Here is a 15,150-nt window from a genome sequence, read left to right as displayed (position 1 = left end):
CATATACATGATGCAGGTAATGCAAGCTCAGAAGTTTGGTGTGCTGTTTTAAGATGAACAGATAGCAGCGGTAAGACGGATATGACTGCTCATGCATGCATGCACCAGTAAACCAGACCAAACAGAAAGGAGTATATAGTTACTTTATAGTGTTTTAGGAACCAGACAGCTTTAATTTGAAATTCCAGTTTGTCTTGTTAGGAAGATCTCCAAATGACAGGAAAGATATATTGAAGCAAGTCGAAATGATATATTTAGCCTAAAATCACGATGATCCATGGACAGTGCATTGTGTATGTCTATTTTGGGCATTGCTTAAAATATACCCACCGCTTCGCTTGTCGTGTGAGGCGACAATCGATGGTTGGTTGGTTGGTTGTTGTTTAACGCCGCAATCAGCAATATTCGAGCTATATGACGGCGGTCTGTAAATAATCGAGTGATAGACACCATGAGCATCGATCCATGCAATTTGGATACGATGACAAGCATCAACCCAGAAAGCGAGTCTGACCACCCGATCCCGTTAGTCGCCTCTTACGACAAGCATTGTAGCCTTTTAGGGCAAGCATGGATTGCTGAAGACGTATTCTACCCCGGATCTTCACGGGCACCACAATCGATGGACCGGGTGGGCATGCTTGTATAGTGACTTCGTTGATTGTCTGTCATGTATCCCGATATAAATACATGTAAATAAACGATTGGTTTAAGTATGAACAACGTCCCACGCCGACATGTACGATGACTCGCAATCAACCAAATAACGAACCTGACTCCTCGAGGTTCTTTAGTCGCCTCTCATTATGCGATTCTAAGCCTGACTCCCCATCCGATCAAGGGAATATTACCTGCATGCTCATCTTTGCTGTTATTTGTACTTGCAGTAAAATTTTGGTCCACATGGGCAGAGAGGAAAATAGTGATTGATATTATAAGCAAACATCCAGCACGTCGGGGGACGTTGAACCTCCGATCCGTGAAGTCACCTAGTAAGACAATTAAAATTAAGCATGTGTTGCTGGGGACCACTTCTACACGAAATCATCTGCCTGAGTGGCCTAGTGGATAGACGTCTGCAGAAGGAGTGAGTAAGTGGGTGAATATGTATTTACACTGCTTTTAGAAGCATTCCTGGAGTATCATGGCACGGGACACCAGAAATAGGGTTTACTCATTGAACACATGATGGGAATCGAACCCGTGCCTTCGACGTGACGAGTGAACGATTAGACCAATACGCTAACCAATCGCAACAATGACAGCGGAAGGTAAAATAAACGGAATAAGATAGTACCCGTGCTTGGAGATTGGCATTACGTGGATAAAAGAACTGTACAAAGTACATATTCTGTTTTACAAAACTCATATAAGAATCCATGTATTACCCTCACCCTCCCTCGGTAAATACAAGGCTTTCTGAAATCTGACACTCCTTGTGTGACACACACACAATTGCTATAAAAGTACCAACCATGACCTCTCTCATTATTTGCTAAGTTTGTGGTCCTAATCACTTTCAAAAGCTAAAATTAATTATAAATATTCAAAAGTTGATAGATCTTCAAGGTGTTATGCTGCTTCTGCATGGTTTGATTACGGTAATACAATGGTAAATATCTAATCAATAATTAATAAAAAATCGATACCAATCTTGGACTATGCCCCCTCAATATGTGCATAATAAGTTGTATTGTCAACAGCTACAAGTATTCCAGTAATTGTACATGTGAAAGGGCTATCCCATTTCTGTTCAAAGGGACATGAGTGATAATATAGTAAAAGATCTCTTGAAAATAGCAGTATTGACCCATTACATTAAGATTATGTCCACAAGTGTGAAATATTATTTACTATCATCAACCGACAAGAAATCTTAAGATTCCATTAATTGTAGATTTTAAAGGCATTATCCAACTTCTGGTCATAGTGATATGAGTCATAATATAGTCAAAAATCTCTTAAAATTAGAAATATTGACCCATTACATAAAGATTCTGTCCACAAGTGTGAAATATTATTTACAATCATCAACCGACAAGAAATCTTAAGATTCCATTTCTTGTAGATTTTAAAGGCATTATCGAACTTCTGGTCATGGTGATATGAATCATAATATAGTGAAAAATCTCTTAAAATCAGAAATATTGACCCATTACATAAAGATTCTGTCAACAAGTGTGAAATATTATTTACTATCTGCAGCCAAGAAGAAATCTTAAGATTCCATTAATTATAGATTTTAAAGGCATTATCCAACTTCTGGTCATAGTGATATGAGTCATAATATAGTCAAAAATCTCTTAAAATTAGAAATATTGACCCATTACATAAAGATTCTGTCCACAAGTGTGAAATATTATTTACAATCATCAACCGACAAGAAATCTTAAGATTCCATTTCTTGTAGATTTTAAAGGCATTATCGAACTTCTGGTCATGGTGATATGAATCATAATATAGTGAAAAATCTCTTAAAATCAGAAATATTGACCCATTACATAAAGATTCTGTCAACAAGTGTGAAATGTTATTTACTATCAGTAGTCATGAAGAAATCTTAAGATTCCATTAATTGTAGATTTTAAAGGCATTATTACATTTATGGTCGAGGCAATATGAGTCATAATATAGTCAAAAATCTTGTAAAATTAACAGTATTAACCCATGGCATTCAGATTCTGCTCACAAGTGCGAAATGTTATTTATTATCATAAACCGAGAACAAATCTTAAGATTCCATTAACTGTAGATTTTAAAGGTGTTATTCCATTTATGGTTGAGCGAGTAAGTGACTATGGTTTTAGCAATATTCCAGCAATATCACTGGGGGACACCAGAAATGGGCTTCACACATTGTAGTCATATTGGGAATCGAACCCGGGTCTTCGGCGTCACGAGTGAATGCTTTAACCACTAGGCTACCAGACCGCCCCCATTTATGGTTGAGGTGATATGAGTGATAAATAGAGGTTATCACGCGAGTGTGTTTGGGGATGGTAAATATCCTGTATTAGGAAGAAACATTGTATTTAGCGAACCTTGGCTTGTTAAATACATAGTAATTGATATTTCTCCAGATTCCCGATGGTTAATTCTGACTTGATCGCCGAATGACAAGGGCGATGCCATGTTTGTTTATAAACAGTGAAAGTAGTCCCAACTTGACCTTTAATATTTGCATCTCTATCCGCATATGACCCCAACGGATATCGTTTGTATCTATTGGCTTTATTTTGCTGAGAAACCTACCCATTATATGATAATACAGTATAACATCTCATAAAATTAGAAATATTGACCCATTACATTCAGATTCTGTCCACAAGTTTGAAATGTTATTTACTATCATCAGCTGAAAGAAAATCTTAAGATTCCATTAACTGTAGATTTTACAGGTGTTCTCCCTTTTTCTGGTCAAGGCCATATAAGTAATAATATATACTGAACAACAAAAGTTCCTGTGACAGATTTAATGCAAAGATATGTTTTTTACCAAATCTGAAACAATTTCGGTTTGCAACAGATAAAAGACTCCTGTAAGTGTTCAAATGGTTTAATTTGCCATACTGACTTCAGAAAATGAGTGATTTCATAAAAAACATGAACATGCAAAAATGTCAATTTACAAATCAATAGTGTGCGTGTCCACCTCTGGCTGCAATGCAAGCAACACATCTTCGCCTCATGGAATGGACCAGGCGTCGCACAAAGTCCTGTGGGATATCTGTCCATATCTGCTGGAGCATGTTTGAAGTTCCTGCTGTGTCTGTGGAACACGTGGTTGATGTCGAAGGCGCCGATCCCTCTCATCCCATATGTGCTCGATTGGTGAGAGATCAGGGGAGCGAGCCGGCCAGGAGATGACATTCACATTGTTTTGTTGAAGAGAACCCTGAACAAGTGGAGCAATATGAGGCCGGGCGTTGTCATGTTTAAATGACGACGCAAAAACGGTAGAACAACAGGGCCAATGATCTCGTCGCGGTAGCGCTGTCCATTGAGATTTCCCTCTACCACTATCAAACAGGTCCTCTGTCTTGCTGTAATCCCACCCCATACCATAATGCTGCCGCCCCCGAACCAATCTTCTTCCATGACACAACGATTGACGTAACGTTCACCTCGACGTCGGTACACTCGAATCCGTCCATCGCTGTGGCTGTGGTGAAAACGAGACTCGTCAGTGAATAGAACTTGTCTCCACTGCATGGCCGTCCAGCGTAGACGCTGTCTACACCGGTGTAGACATGCTTGACGGTGGTTTCCTGTCAAAATGGGACGTCTGGCGGGTCTTATGGTGACAATCCCTGCACATCTGAGGTGGTGACGTACGGGTTGGGAAGATATTCGTCAAAGGCCAGGGATGCTTCTTGCTGTCACTGTTGCTGGCTGGAATCGATTTCGTAGGTGTGTCGTTCGAATCAAGTTGTCTTGTCGATTATTGGTTTCGCGTGGCCGGCCACTCCGAGGATAGTCTCTGACTGCATTCGTCTGTTGCCAACGTTGCCATAAACACCAAATGGCTCACAGCCGCTCATTTTCGGAGAAGCGTGGCATTTTATAATTTTGATGTTTTTCTGAGTAGTTGTTGTCAGCACGATGCTAAACAATACATATGGAATCCCGTTAACGCACATGTTTTTATACCCATTCTTGGGTAGTGAAATGCATGGGGCTTGCATAAAAGTCAACTTTTGCATGGAATGCATGCTTTTCTGTAGCAGTTCCTTTTTTGTGACTTGATTCCATACATGTACTACAATATTGAAAACCAAACTTTACTTGTTTGAAAAATACACTAAAATATTTGTGTCACAGGAACTTTTGTTGTTGAGTATAGTACCTGGCAAATAAAACGAGAACAAAGAAGTACTGCTTATTACCATAGTTAATGTATAGAGATCTACTTGAATGTTGAGGTAAAATGTACATATTGATAATCTATGTCAGGCAGAATAGTTTCTTTTTGTCTTTGCTTCAGGAGTTCAGACATGGTGTACAAAGTATTAGTAAGCATTAGTCTTCAGGCGAATCATATGTCCTGTGATGAAAATGTGAGGGCTATATTGAATTTTACTTATCGCGTACATGACGACACTTTCAAAGACATGTTAGAAGGGGTTACTTTGATCAGAAACATTATTCTTCAAGGTCCAATTGTTGGTTCTCGGAATCGCTCCAAGAGAGCATTGCTACCTTTTATTGGTGAATTCTCACACAATTTATTTGGTGCCGCCATGACAGTGACGTGAACATAATATGTCAACATATCAATATCTTATCAAACAGAATGAGAGCTGAAGAAGCAGCTCTTAATGTGTCACAGGATTACATAGGTTCGTACATGTCTAAGGCCAAAGACAGAATGGATGGTCTGAAGCAAGGTATAATTGCAAATCATAATGAATTGACTGAACTGAGAAAGGTAGAGGATGGTAAGATACGATTGTTTCAGGCCATGTATGCACATTGGATACAACTTGTTGCAAAGGAGTTACATTTTGCTACTATGGTTGAAAGGAAGATTAATCGGTTGAGCACAGGAATATATAAGTTGTTACAAAATGTACTATCACCTGAGTTGATACCTTTCCGACATTTAAGGCGTGCTCTATCAAAAACAAGGAGAGCATTAAAGGATAAATATCCAAATTTCAGTCTGGTTCATAAGGATTTGCAATACTATTATACAGCTACCAAGGTACATTAAGTAAGAAATGACAGTACTGTTTATGTCACTATGATGTTACCAGTAACATCCAAAGATAGGGAAACACAACTTTATCAAGTTAAGTCATTCCCAATTCCTCTAAATCACACTTCTGATGATGCCACAGTGGTTGGGGAGACAATACCATATATTGCCAATTCTACAGTTGACGAGACGTTTTTGGTATCAATATGAACTTTGCACTCCAATTCATATGCTTATAAAATGCCACAATCTACCAGCTCAAAGATCATTTCAATATCCTTCATGCAACTTTGCTTTGTTCCGTAATGGTATTGACTTGGTTCATGAAGTTTGTGAAATTGGACTTGTTCTAAATGGTGCAGGTAATTTTATGTTTGAACTAAATTCAGGTGACCTGTTGTTATCTGGAATTTCCAAAATACCCTGGTTATACAGACATCATTAAATATTTTACAACCTCCGCAAAAGCCACCATCGTTTTCTGACAGTATTTCACTCTGTTTAAGGCATTGTGCAATTCTGGTACTTCATAGAGCAGTAAATAATTTGCCAACACAGTTTATATTACCCTGGTAGTAGTAAATATTTTCATGATTAGATTAGATAATACAATTCAGCCAATATTCAGGTATGATTACGCTGTTGAAAATTAATAACTTTTCCACACCAGGGAGTAGCTTTCCCTCAGCAAATTTTAAATACTCATTTGCAATCAACTCCAGTAACTTTATGTGTCCTGAGATTGTGTATGACCTGTGTATGTGTATTTCATCTTTACTAATACAATCAAGAACATCATTGGTGGATTGTAAACTTGTACTAACTAACTAGGGCTGGGACGGGGAACTCGGGTACTGAGTAGGACCGGTTACCAACAGGACAACCCAGACCCTTTGTTAGTCACGTGATATATTGTTTAATGACAAAAATTATCTAGAACTTCCACGGTTACACTATAAGTGACTAATGTTTGCATTTCTTTCTGTCTATGCACACATTCCTTCTGACTTTATATGTTTGAATAGAGGTAAAACTTCAGTCAACTTCTTTGTATGCATGACCAGATCGTTTTATATGAGTATCTACATACATTTTGCCAGGGCTACGGTCAAAACTATTCCCGTTCCACATTTGTACTTATCGCTTGGGACCAACAGCGGGTAATAGTGGGGTGGGTACCCGGGTAGTTAATTTGGACACATCCAAGGCCTATACGTAACACTTCTTGGTCAGTGTCTACCGTTTCATTATATTTGATATATATTTTTTTTAAATACTCATAATGAAAGTATCATACAGCTGCTGTCTGCCTCTCACACTCTCTTTAAAAGTCACTCTCAGTTGCAAATTTGCCATCTTGGTTGTATTATTTTGGATGAAAAGACTTCTTAAGCATGCATTTTTACTCATATTGATGATATTATGATTCAGCATATGAAAGGTTTTCAATGTTTTATGTGTTCTGAAACAAGCGCTTTATCTGTAAAACTATCTGCTTCGTGAGTAGACTTTATCTTCTTAAGCGCTTTCTGTACCCATTCACGGCTAATCCATGGATGTGACACTCGCGGTACCAACAATAAAACTCTGTGTTCTTCATTCGCAGGGCTATCTGCTGTTCAAATGTGGCGTTTCCGGCCCATAACCGGTTTCTCTATCAGTTCTAATCCTGAAACCAGTAAAAACAATTTCTAAGCCAATCACAATCACAACAGATTCAGGAGGAAATTCAAATAGGAGTCAAACTACTTATTGTGAAATTTCTTATTTCATATGTACCATTTTGCTATCTTAGAAAGAATACAAAATTGCTACCATCATCTTACATGGACCCTTTGGGGAGCAAATAATATACTGGAAGTCAATTTCTTCTCAAATAAAAATTCTTGTTCTTTTGCCTTGAAAGCAAGATTGTAATGGAACTGACTATCCTTAAACAAAAGCAAATTCAACAGTTGATACATTTTAAAAAGGTTATGCCACTTCTTGACAGAATGATATATTTGATAATATTAAAGCTTTATGGATGGGATGGTATTTTTAAAAAAGGTGGTAAAACATATGTTACACTTGTTGTTTTCATATATCTTACTTAGCTGCATTATATCCATATGTCGCATGTATGAATCCCTGGATTGTTTGGTCAAGATTCGATTATTCACAGGCCCCAATCATGCAGCTGGAATATTGACAAGTGCAGTGTCAAACAAGAAACAAATTATCTGCTTCGTTTAGTGACACATTACTTGGAACAGTATTTCAGGCATATCATGGCATGTCAGATTAATGGGAGATGAATGCCGAACATAATGCAAGTCGAAGACGTTTACCACTCTGATGAAAATCAAGAAGACAGGTATTCTGCTGCCAAACCAAGAAACATAACCTGGACAATTCTATGACTTGAACCCACAATCATAGTATTCTGGCATGTATAAGGGAAACGACTCTGCACAGCTAATTGCATGCCTTGGATGACTAGGTCTAGTCTGCGATACAGACCCTGAAACAATTATATCCAAAAGAGTCTCTCCTTTTTATTATATTTTTATTACTATAATATAACAACTGTTTTGATCTGTAAAATATGTTCATTTCAGAGACAAGGTGTTTGTCTAGACTGGGCCATATGTGCTTCTGAAACCCCTAAAATCTTTTGAGTATCTGAGCTACTAGTCAAAGTATTCCCTTACTTAAAAGAAGGTGTCCTGAGGTTATAATGTGTTGTTTTTTGGTTGTATCACATGTAACGGGTCTCCATATCTACAGCTTTCCATATGCCTGTATCTGATGATCTGTTGTTGAACTTCTTTTCTAGGCCAATGACCTTCGCATCATAATAATATCTATCAGCATATAGAGAAAATGTTAATGGTTAGTTCGTAAACGATGAAGGCGTAACAGTATGGTTCTTTAAGATAATATTATCATTATTATTGTGTTGTCATTTAGTTCTGTCTGCACCAAGTAGTCATGACTGTACGGCAGCAATATGGTAAGCTAATTTGAATCCTGCAATAAAATGTGGGACAAAAAGAAAACATGCCTTATTTTGAAAGGCAGTTATTCTCATTGTCGCTTAGTATATAAGTTTTGAAGATATCAGCTTAAAGACTGTATGCATGTAACTTCTTGAAAATAATGATATGAATATTCTTTTTACAGCCAGACTCTAAACAGAATTTTGCGCAGTTGTTGTGATTGGGCACACAGTACAAAACAGTGTTGCTCGTTATAACAATTTGTCAAATACTGCTTCTTGCAACTACCGTACTTGAATATGTTTTTGTTTTGGAAGCTGCATCATTGGCTTGCCACAACATTATCGATGAGAAAGATCAGTGTTAGTGATACTCATAGGTTATCTGTAACTTTGGACATACACTCCAGACAAGTGGACATTACAAAAGTTAAAACATAACCTTGCCATATACAATCATATCTAAATTTCACAGATTTACAAATTATTTCACAAAATATTATTAAATCTTCTTTTGTGTTCATTCCAATAGGGAATTCAAATAATTCCAGTAAAGTAAAATCATTAACTATATGAGCTAATGACCTTGCTTAAATTTACACTGAGGTTCTCACACCCTTCATAGAGCCAGTTCCTTCTTGGAATTCAAGTATCAACAATCTTCTGAGCAGCAAGAGATCTGAACAGACAACTATTCAGTAGTAATTAGGGAATCCTCTGGTGACATGTTTATGGCTAGCGTGTAGAGTCAGTGCTAGCAGTAGCTTGCCTGTATTCAGTTGTTTTAAACCCTCAACAGACCAATGAACCCTTCAGTATAAACTACCAATTTCCACGTTCCCCAGTTTGGCTTTAGCAAGTCTAGAAATAGACAAATACACATTTCCAAGGAAGGTGGTAATACATCAATCAATACAGATGTTCACAGGTCATAATCAACCTAGGACATTTTATACACAATATCATCATACAATCTACACTTAATGGAATGTTAAGATTTCTTCTTGACTGATAGTAAATCACATTTCAAACTTGTGAGCAGAACCTGAGTGCTATGGGTCAATATTTCTAATTTTAAGAGATTTTTGACTATATTATTAATCATCTTGCCTAGACATGAAATGGGATAACCCCTTTAAACACTACAATTAAGGTAATCTTAATATTTTCTTTTGGCTACTGATGGTAAATCACATTTAGCAAAATCTGAATGCTATTGGCCAATATTTTTAATTTTAAGAGATTTTTTGCTATTTTATAACTCATATCCCCTCGACAAAAAATGGGATAACACCTATAAAATCTACAGTTAACGGAATCTGAAGATTTCCTTTTGGCTGCGGATAGTAAATCACATTTCTAGCTTGTGAGCAGAATCTGAATGCTATTGGTCAATATTTCTATTTTTAAGAAATTTTCTTCTATATTATTACTCATCTCCCCTCAACCAGAAATGGGATAAAGTCTATAAACTCGACAAATAATGGAATCTTAAGATTTCTTCTTGGTTGATGATAGTAAATAACATGTCTAGCCCGTGAGCAAAGCCTGAACACTATGAGTCAAGATTTCTAATTTATAAGAGATTTTCTACTATATTATTACGCATATCACCTTCACCAGAAATAGGATAACACCTATAAAATCTACACTTAATGGAATCTTAAGATTTCTTCTTGGCTGATAATAGTAAATAGCATTTCTAGCCTGTGAGCAAAGCCTGAACACTATGAGTCAAGTTTTCTAATTTTAAGAGATTTTCTTCTATATTATTACTCATATCACCTTGACCAGAAATGGGATAACACCAATAAAATCTACAATTAAGGAAATCTTACGATTTCTTCTTGGCTGATGATAGCAAATCACATTTCAAACTTGTGAGCAAAGCCTGAACACTATGAGTCAATATTTCTATTTTTAAGAGATTTTCTACTATATTATTATTCATATAACCTTGACCGGAAATAGGATAACACCTACAAACTCGACAACTAATGGAATCTTAAGATCTTCTTTTGGCTGATGATAGTAAATCATATTTCAAACTTGTGAGCAGAATTTGAGTGCTATGGGTCAAGATTTCTAATTTTAAGAGTTTTTTTTACTGTATTATTACTCATATCCCCTCAATTGGAATGCTATGGGTCAATATTGCTAATGTTAAGAGATTGTTGATTATATTATTACTCACATCCCCTCGACCAGAAGTGGCATAAATGTAATGCTTTCAAGAATGAAAGGAATCTTGAGAGTTCTGTTTTCTGAACATTGTCATTCACATTTACTACCTTTGAGAAACATGTACTTTGACAATAAGCTTTGCATATGAAACTACATAGTTTTAAAAAAAGCTTCGTCCCCTTCACAGCTGTAATAGGCTAACTGATTATAATGGAGGGACTGACTGCACAATATATGACATTGTGCTAGGTCTGTACCTGCCTTGATAGAAACCACAGAAAAAAAAGTAAAAAGTAAAGGTATAATGACTTAACTTGACATTCTCCTCTTTCAAAGAAATATTATCTTAGAAACTTCCGCCACTTGGCCTTCATGCACAGCAAGGACCAGACGACCATTTTGATCAAGTTGTGAAGGGAGGATAACTCTTACTGTTGCTTTGTCTTGCAAATATTAATGTCAATGATGACAGAGCATGAGATAACAAGTTCAGTTCTTTGTTAGTAATGGGTTTATTAAATATATGTTATCTGTCTTAAGTTGGTAATTTTGAAACCTTTCTAAATATTTCAATCATATTTAATAATATCATTTAGATTCCATATGATCTCCCCGGAAATATGAGGACATTTTGCTGGCAAAACGGTTATGAAAGCTTCAACGTATATATGTCAATAAGCTACCAGGAATGGTTCAATGAGTTTCCAAGTTATTTCAATGCTGACCAGGAAGGAGCATTTTTCATACCGGGTATTACATATTGTATTTTTTCCTTTATAACAATGAGAAAAAGAATAAGGTGGTGGGTGAATCAAAGGAACATTAAAGGAATCTTTTTCTACAAGAGAAATCTTTTTCAACAATTTCTACTCTAATATTTCTATATGTGATTAGTTTCTTTCATTTTTTGAGCCAGACTTCTAAGATGAAGCACAAACTCTCTCACATCCTGCATCTGCTATGCCTGCAAGCAGTTACATGCACCTCCCACATTAATATAAAAATTAGTTGCTTTCATCATCATGTACACAATAATCAAATGGAGTGATTTTGAATAATTGTTACCACTAAAATCTAACATGATAATGATAGTAATATTTACAAAAAATGACTTTGGGACTTGAGAATACAAACAAAAATACACGCATCAGTTGCCAGAGGGCTGTGAGGTATTGGGGATTAGAAATCCCTTGAATAGTACAAATTTAACTGTACCTCTTTCAACTCTGACATGTTGAGTATTCATTGTTTGCAATTGATGTTTAATGACACACTTAGTGATATTCAAAATAATTAATTTTATTATATTGATGTACATACCCTCCCACATATATATGAACATCATCGCCTATTGTACAATGTCATGAGTGTTTATTCCTAGACATTTAACTGCTGTGTTACTGTGTATGAGAAGAAATATGTCCAACTCTTATAACTCTTGAAAAATAGCATAACACAAACATCCTAGGATCTTGAATTATTACGCTTGTATCCCCACCAATGAGTGGCATAACATCTTTAAAATACATAAAATAGAGAATAATTATATTTTCATTTTTGCTATTTTGTAGGAAAACACTGTGTTCAGAAGTGGCCAAGATAGCTATTCAACACCTTATTAAACATGTCACCACCTCACAAAGGTTATGATATGATAGACAATTAAATAATATAATTTGGGAGTGATATCATGGTTAGAAATTAAACATGGCAATGGGCAGTAATTACAGATAATAAGCAACACGACCATTTTTATAGGAATTGCATTTTTTCATGAGCGATCTGCATAAAAAGAAGAAATTGTATTCCGCTTTAGTTCCGCATTACCACTTTTACACGCTGCTACATTTAGCTGCAAATGTCGGATATCGAGTCAGTAGCATTGCCATTGGCGCACTTTGCAGAACGGAGTAAAAATACAAAACACAAGAAGTGCAGATGATTTTGCTCTTATTAAATGTTTGTCAATTAAACACATAGTTGCATGCCAGAGATATAATTCTCTACGGTGTTTATCCCAGTTCTGGTCGCTACAAACGTCGCTCAATACGTGACCAGTCTTCACCGCTATTCCCGCTCTATGTGCCGAAGTCATGTCTTCTTGACGTCGTGTAGCGGTTCTCGGATGAGTCATACCTATCGCCTCTTGCACTGACGCTTTCATGACGGCTGTTGTTGTGATTGCTTGTACTGACCTTTTAGACACAATGGATGTGTATTGTTTGACAGTATTGTCGTTTTACTAAAATGTCCCTTGGATCAAATATGTATGTTTTATGTGGTCTGAACGGCATGCTGGTGGACGTGTGAAAAACTGGAATTTTCGTGTGAGGGAGGGCAAAGCTGAACGAATGGGGTCTGAATATATGGGAATGTTAACGCGAAAAGTGTAGTTGTACATGTCCATGATATATGCACGGAAAAGTATGTGTCTGATTGGAATGAACTGTTGTGCAAGCCTGGCGGAAGAACGGGTGGTTTAAAGAATAGAATGTTTAAAGGTGTGTATGGGTGAGAAAGTTATGTAAGTATGTATTTGCCTCGTTCTTACCGCTCTGCCTTCTCCAAATGTAGATCAGGTACCGCTCCTCTAAAGTTGGAAATAAAGTCTCTCGTAACCCTTTACGGTTGGCTCACTTATATGTCCTGTTATATGCATCCTTGCAAATATTTCGTGAGGTGAGACTCAAATACGCTATCTGTCTGTTTGTCTGTCCCAACCACGGTTCACTGGCTAATCCGCCATCTTGTCACTCGTCTCTTTCCTGGTCCTGTTTTCCCCGCATTGTCATGTCCATGCTTTAATATTTGAACTTCAGTTTGAATGGGTTCATTCAAGTGTGAACGATTTGAAAGCGCTGATTAAACTGCGTGAAGCTGGCTTGGCCGAATAATATTGCAACAATGATTGCTTTGTCGGTATTTTTGCCGGCTCTCGGTCACAAACTTTCCCCCAATCATACTCAGTTACGCAAAGAAATATAGTTCTTTGACTATATACAACATAAGCTGAAAATATGTCAACATCAACATAATTTTATTCTCTGAACAAATTTACAAATAACACGTGGGATTAATCTTTTCTTAAAACATGGTAACAGGAGAGTGAATAAAAATATAAACATGAGCTGATTTCTATATGACGTCACTGAATTTTGTAAAGAGGTGCATTTAGAGTCGAACGGGATCATAAGAATTTACTTACTGCTTACTGTGAAATTTAGGGAACAGGAAAAGGCATGAAAGCTCTCATGGCACTCGCAAATTAGGAATATGATTGATTTGTGAAGGTGTTACTTGTGTTTGGATAATCGCAAACCAATTCGGACGATTTGGAATGTTTGTTTGTTTGTTGTTTAACGCCGCACTCAGCAATATTCCAGCTATATGACGGCGGTCGGTAAATAATCAAGTCTCAAGCAGACAATCCAGTGACTGACATCATGAGCATCGATCCACGCAATTGGGATACGACCACATGCATCAACCAAGTCAGCGAGCCTGACCACCCGATCCCGTTAGTCGCCTCTTACGACAAGCAAAGTCGCCTTTAACCGATGTGGAATGGACTGGTGGTGATTGAACGGAGTGCTCTGAAACTTGTGTGTTTTGTGTTTGGACGTCAGGGTGTGTTATGTTTGGAGTTCAGGATTCGTCGTGTGTGATTGCCTGTAATACTTTGCTTAGCTGGTGATTCTTGTCAACTGAGATGGACCTACTGTATGACCTAATACTAGCGTAATTTCTGTGCCCCGTCCTTCCTCATGTGCAGCCGCTTCTCGGCGTAGAATGCGCACATAGAAGGTCGGCCAACTCAGAAACCGGAATAAAAATCCAGTCTGCGGATATCTTTATCGTCCGCGATGGCCAAACTGTAAAACTGGTTGGCAAAAAGGTTTTGTTAAATTTAAGTTTCTTTCCTTACCTTTTAATGCCCAATTTATTTAAAAGCTAGATTCATTTTATTTGGCTTACCACTGAGCATGTTCAGAGCCCATTTAGTGCTTTGCTGTGCCTTTGTTTCTCCAAATCTTGAGGGTTTTCGTCCGATACAATAGCGAATCGTGTTTTAGTTTGGGGGTGATCAAGAGCAGTCGCTTTGATCTCTGTGTCTGCTGCAACATCTGAGGGGGGTACAGCATTGTTGCCATTCGCAATTGCCTTGGTGCTAATTTCCTCTCATTTCCGAAAACAAAGCATCAAAGTCAATATCGTTCACCTAAGTAATTTTGCAGATTTCATTTTTTCACTTGCGTTACTAGTGTCCATAGATAGCCATTCAATATCC

General features: G+C 37.2%; 1 protein-coding gene across 1 annotated transcript in view; it reads right to left on the bottom strand.

Annotated features, from left to right (window-relative positions):
* The window catches only part of LOC124135675, a 32,722-nt gene extending 19,063 nt beyond the window's left edge, over window positions 1-13,659 (bottom strand). Inside the window, exon 1 of the mRNA XM_048399699.1 lies at window positions 13,414-13,659. The gene's annotated coding sequence lies outside the window, so the exon portion shown is untranslated. The remainder of the gene's footprint in view (window positions 1-13,413) is intronic.
* Window positions 13,660-15,150: the final 1,491 nt, after the last annotated feature.

The sequence above is a fragment of the Haliotis rufescens genome, unplaced genomic scaffold (assembly GCF_023055435.1).
Source record: "Haliotis rufescens isolate VD_foot unplaced genomic scaffold, xgHalRufe1.0.p SCAF_2, whole genome shotgun sequence".
NCBI classification, from domain to species: Eukaryota; Metazoa; Mollusca; class Gastropoda; order Lepetellida; family Haliotidae; genus Haliotis; species Haliotis rufescens.
This window is presented reverse-complemented; position numbering and strand designations above follow the sequence as displayed.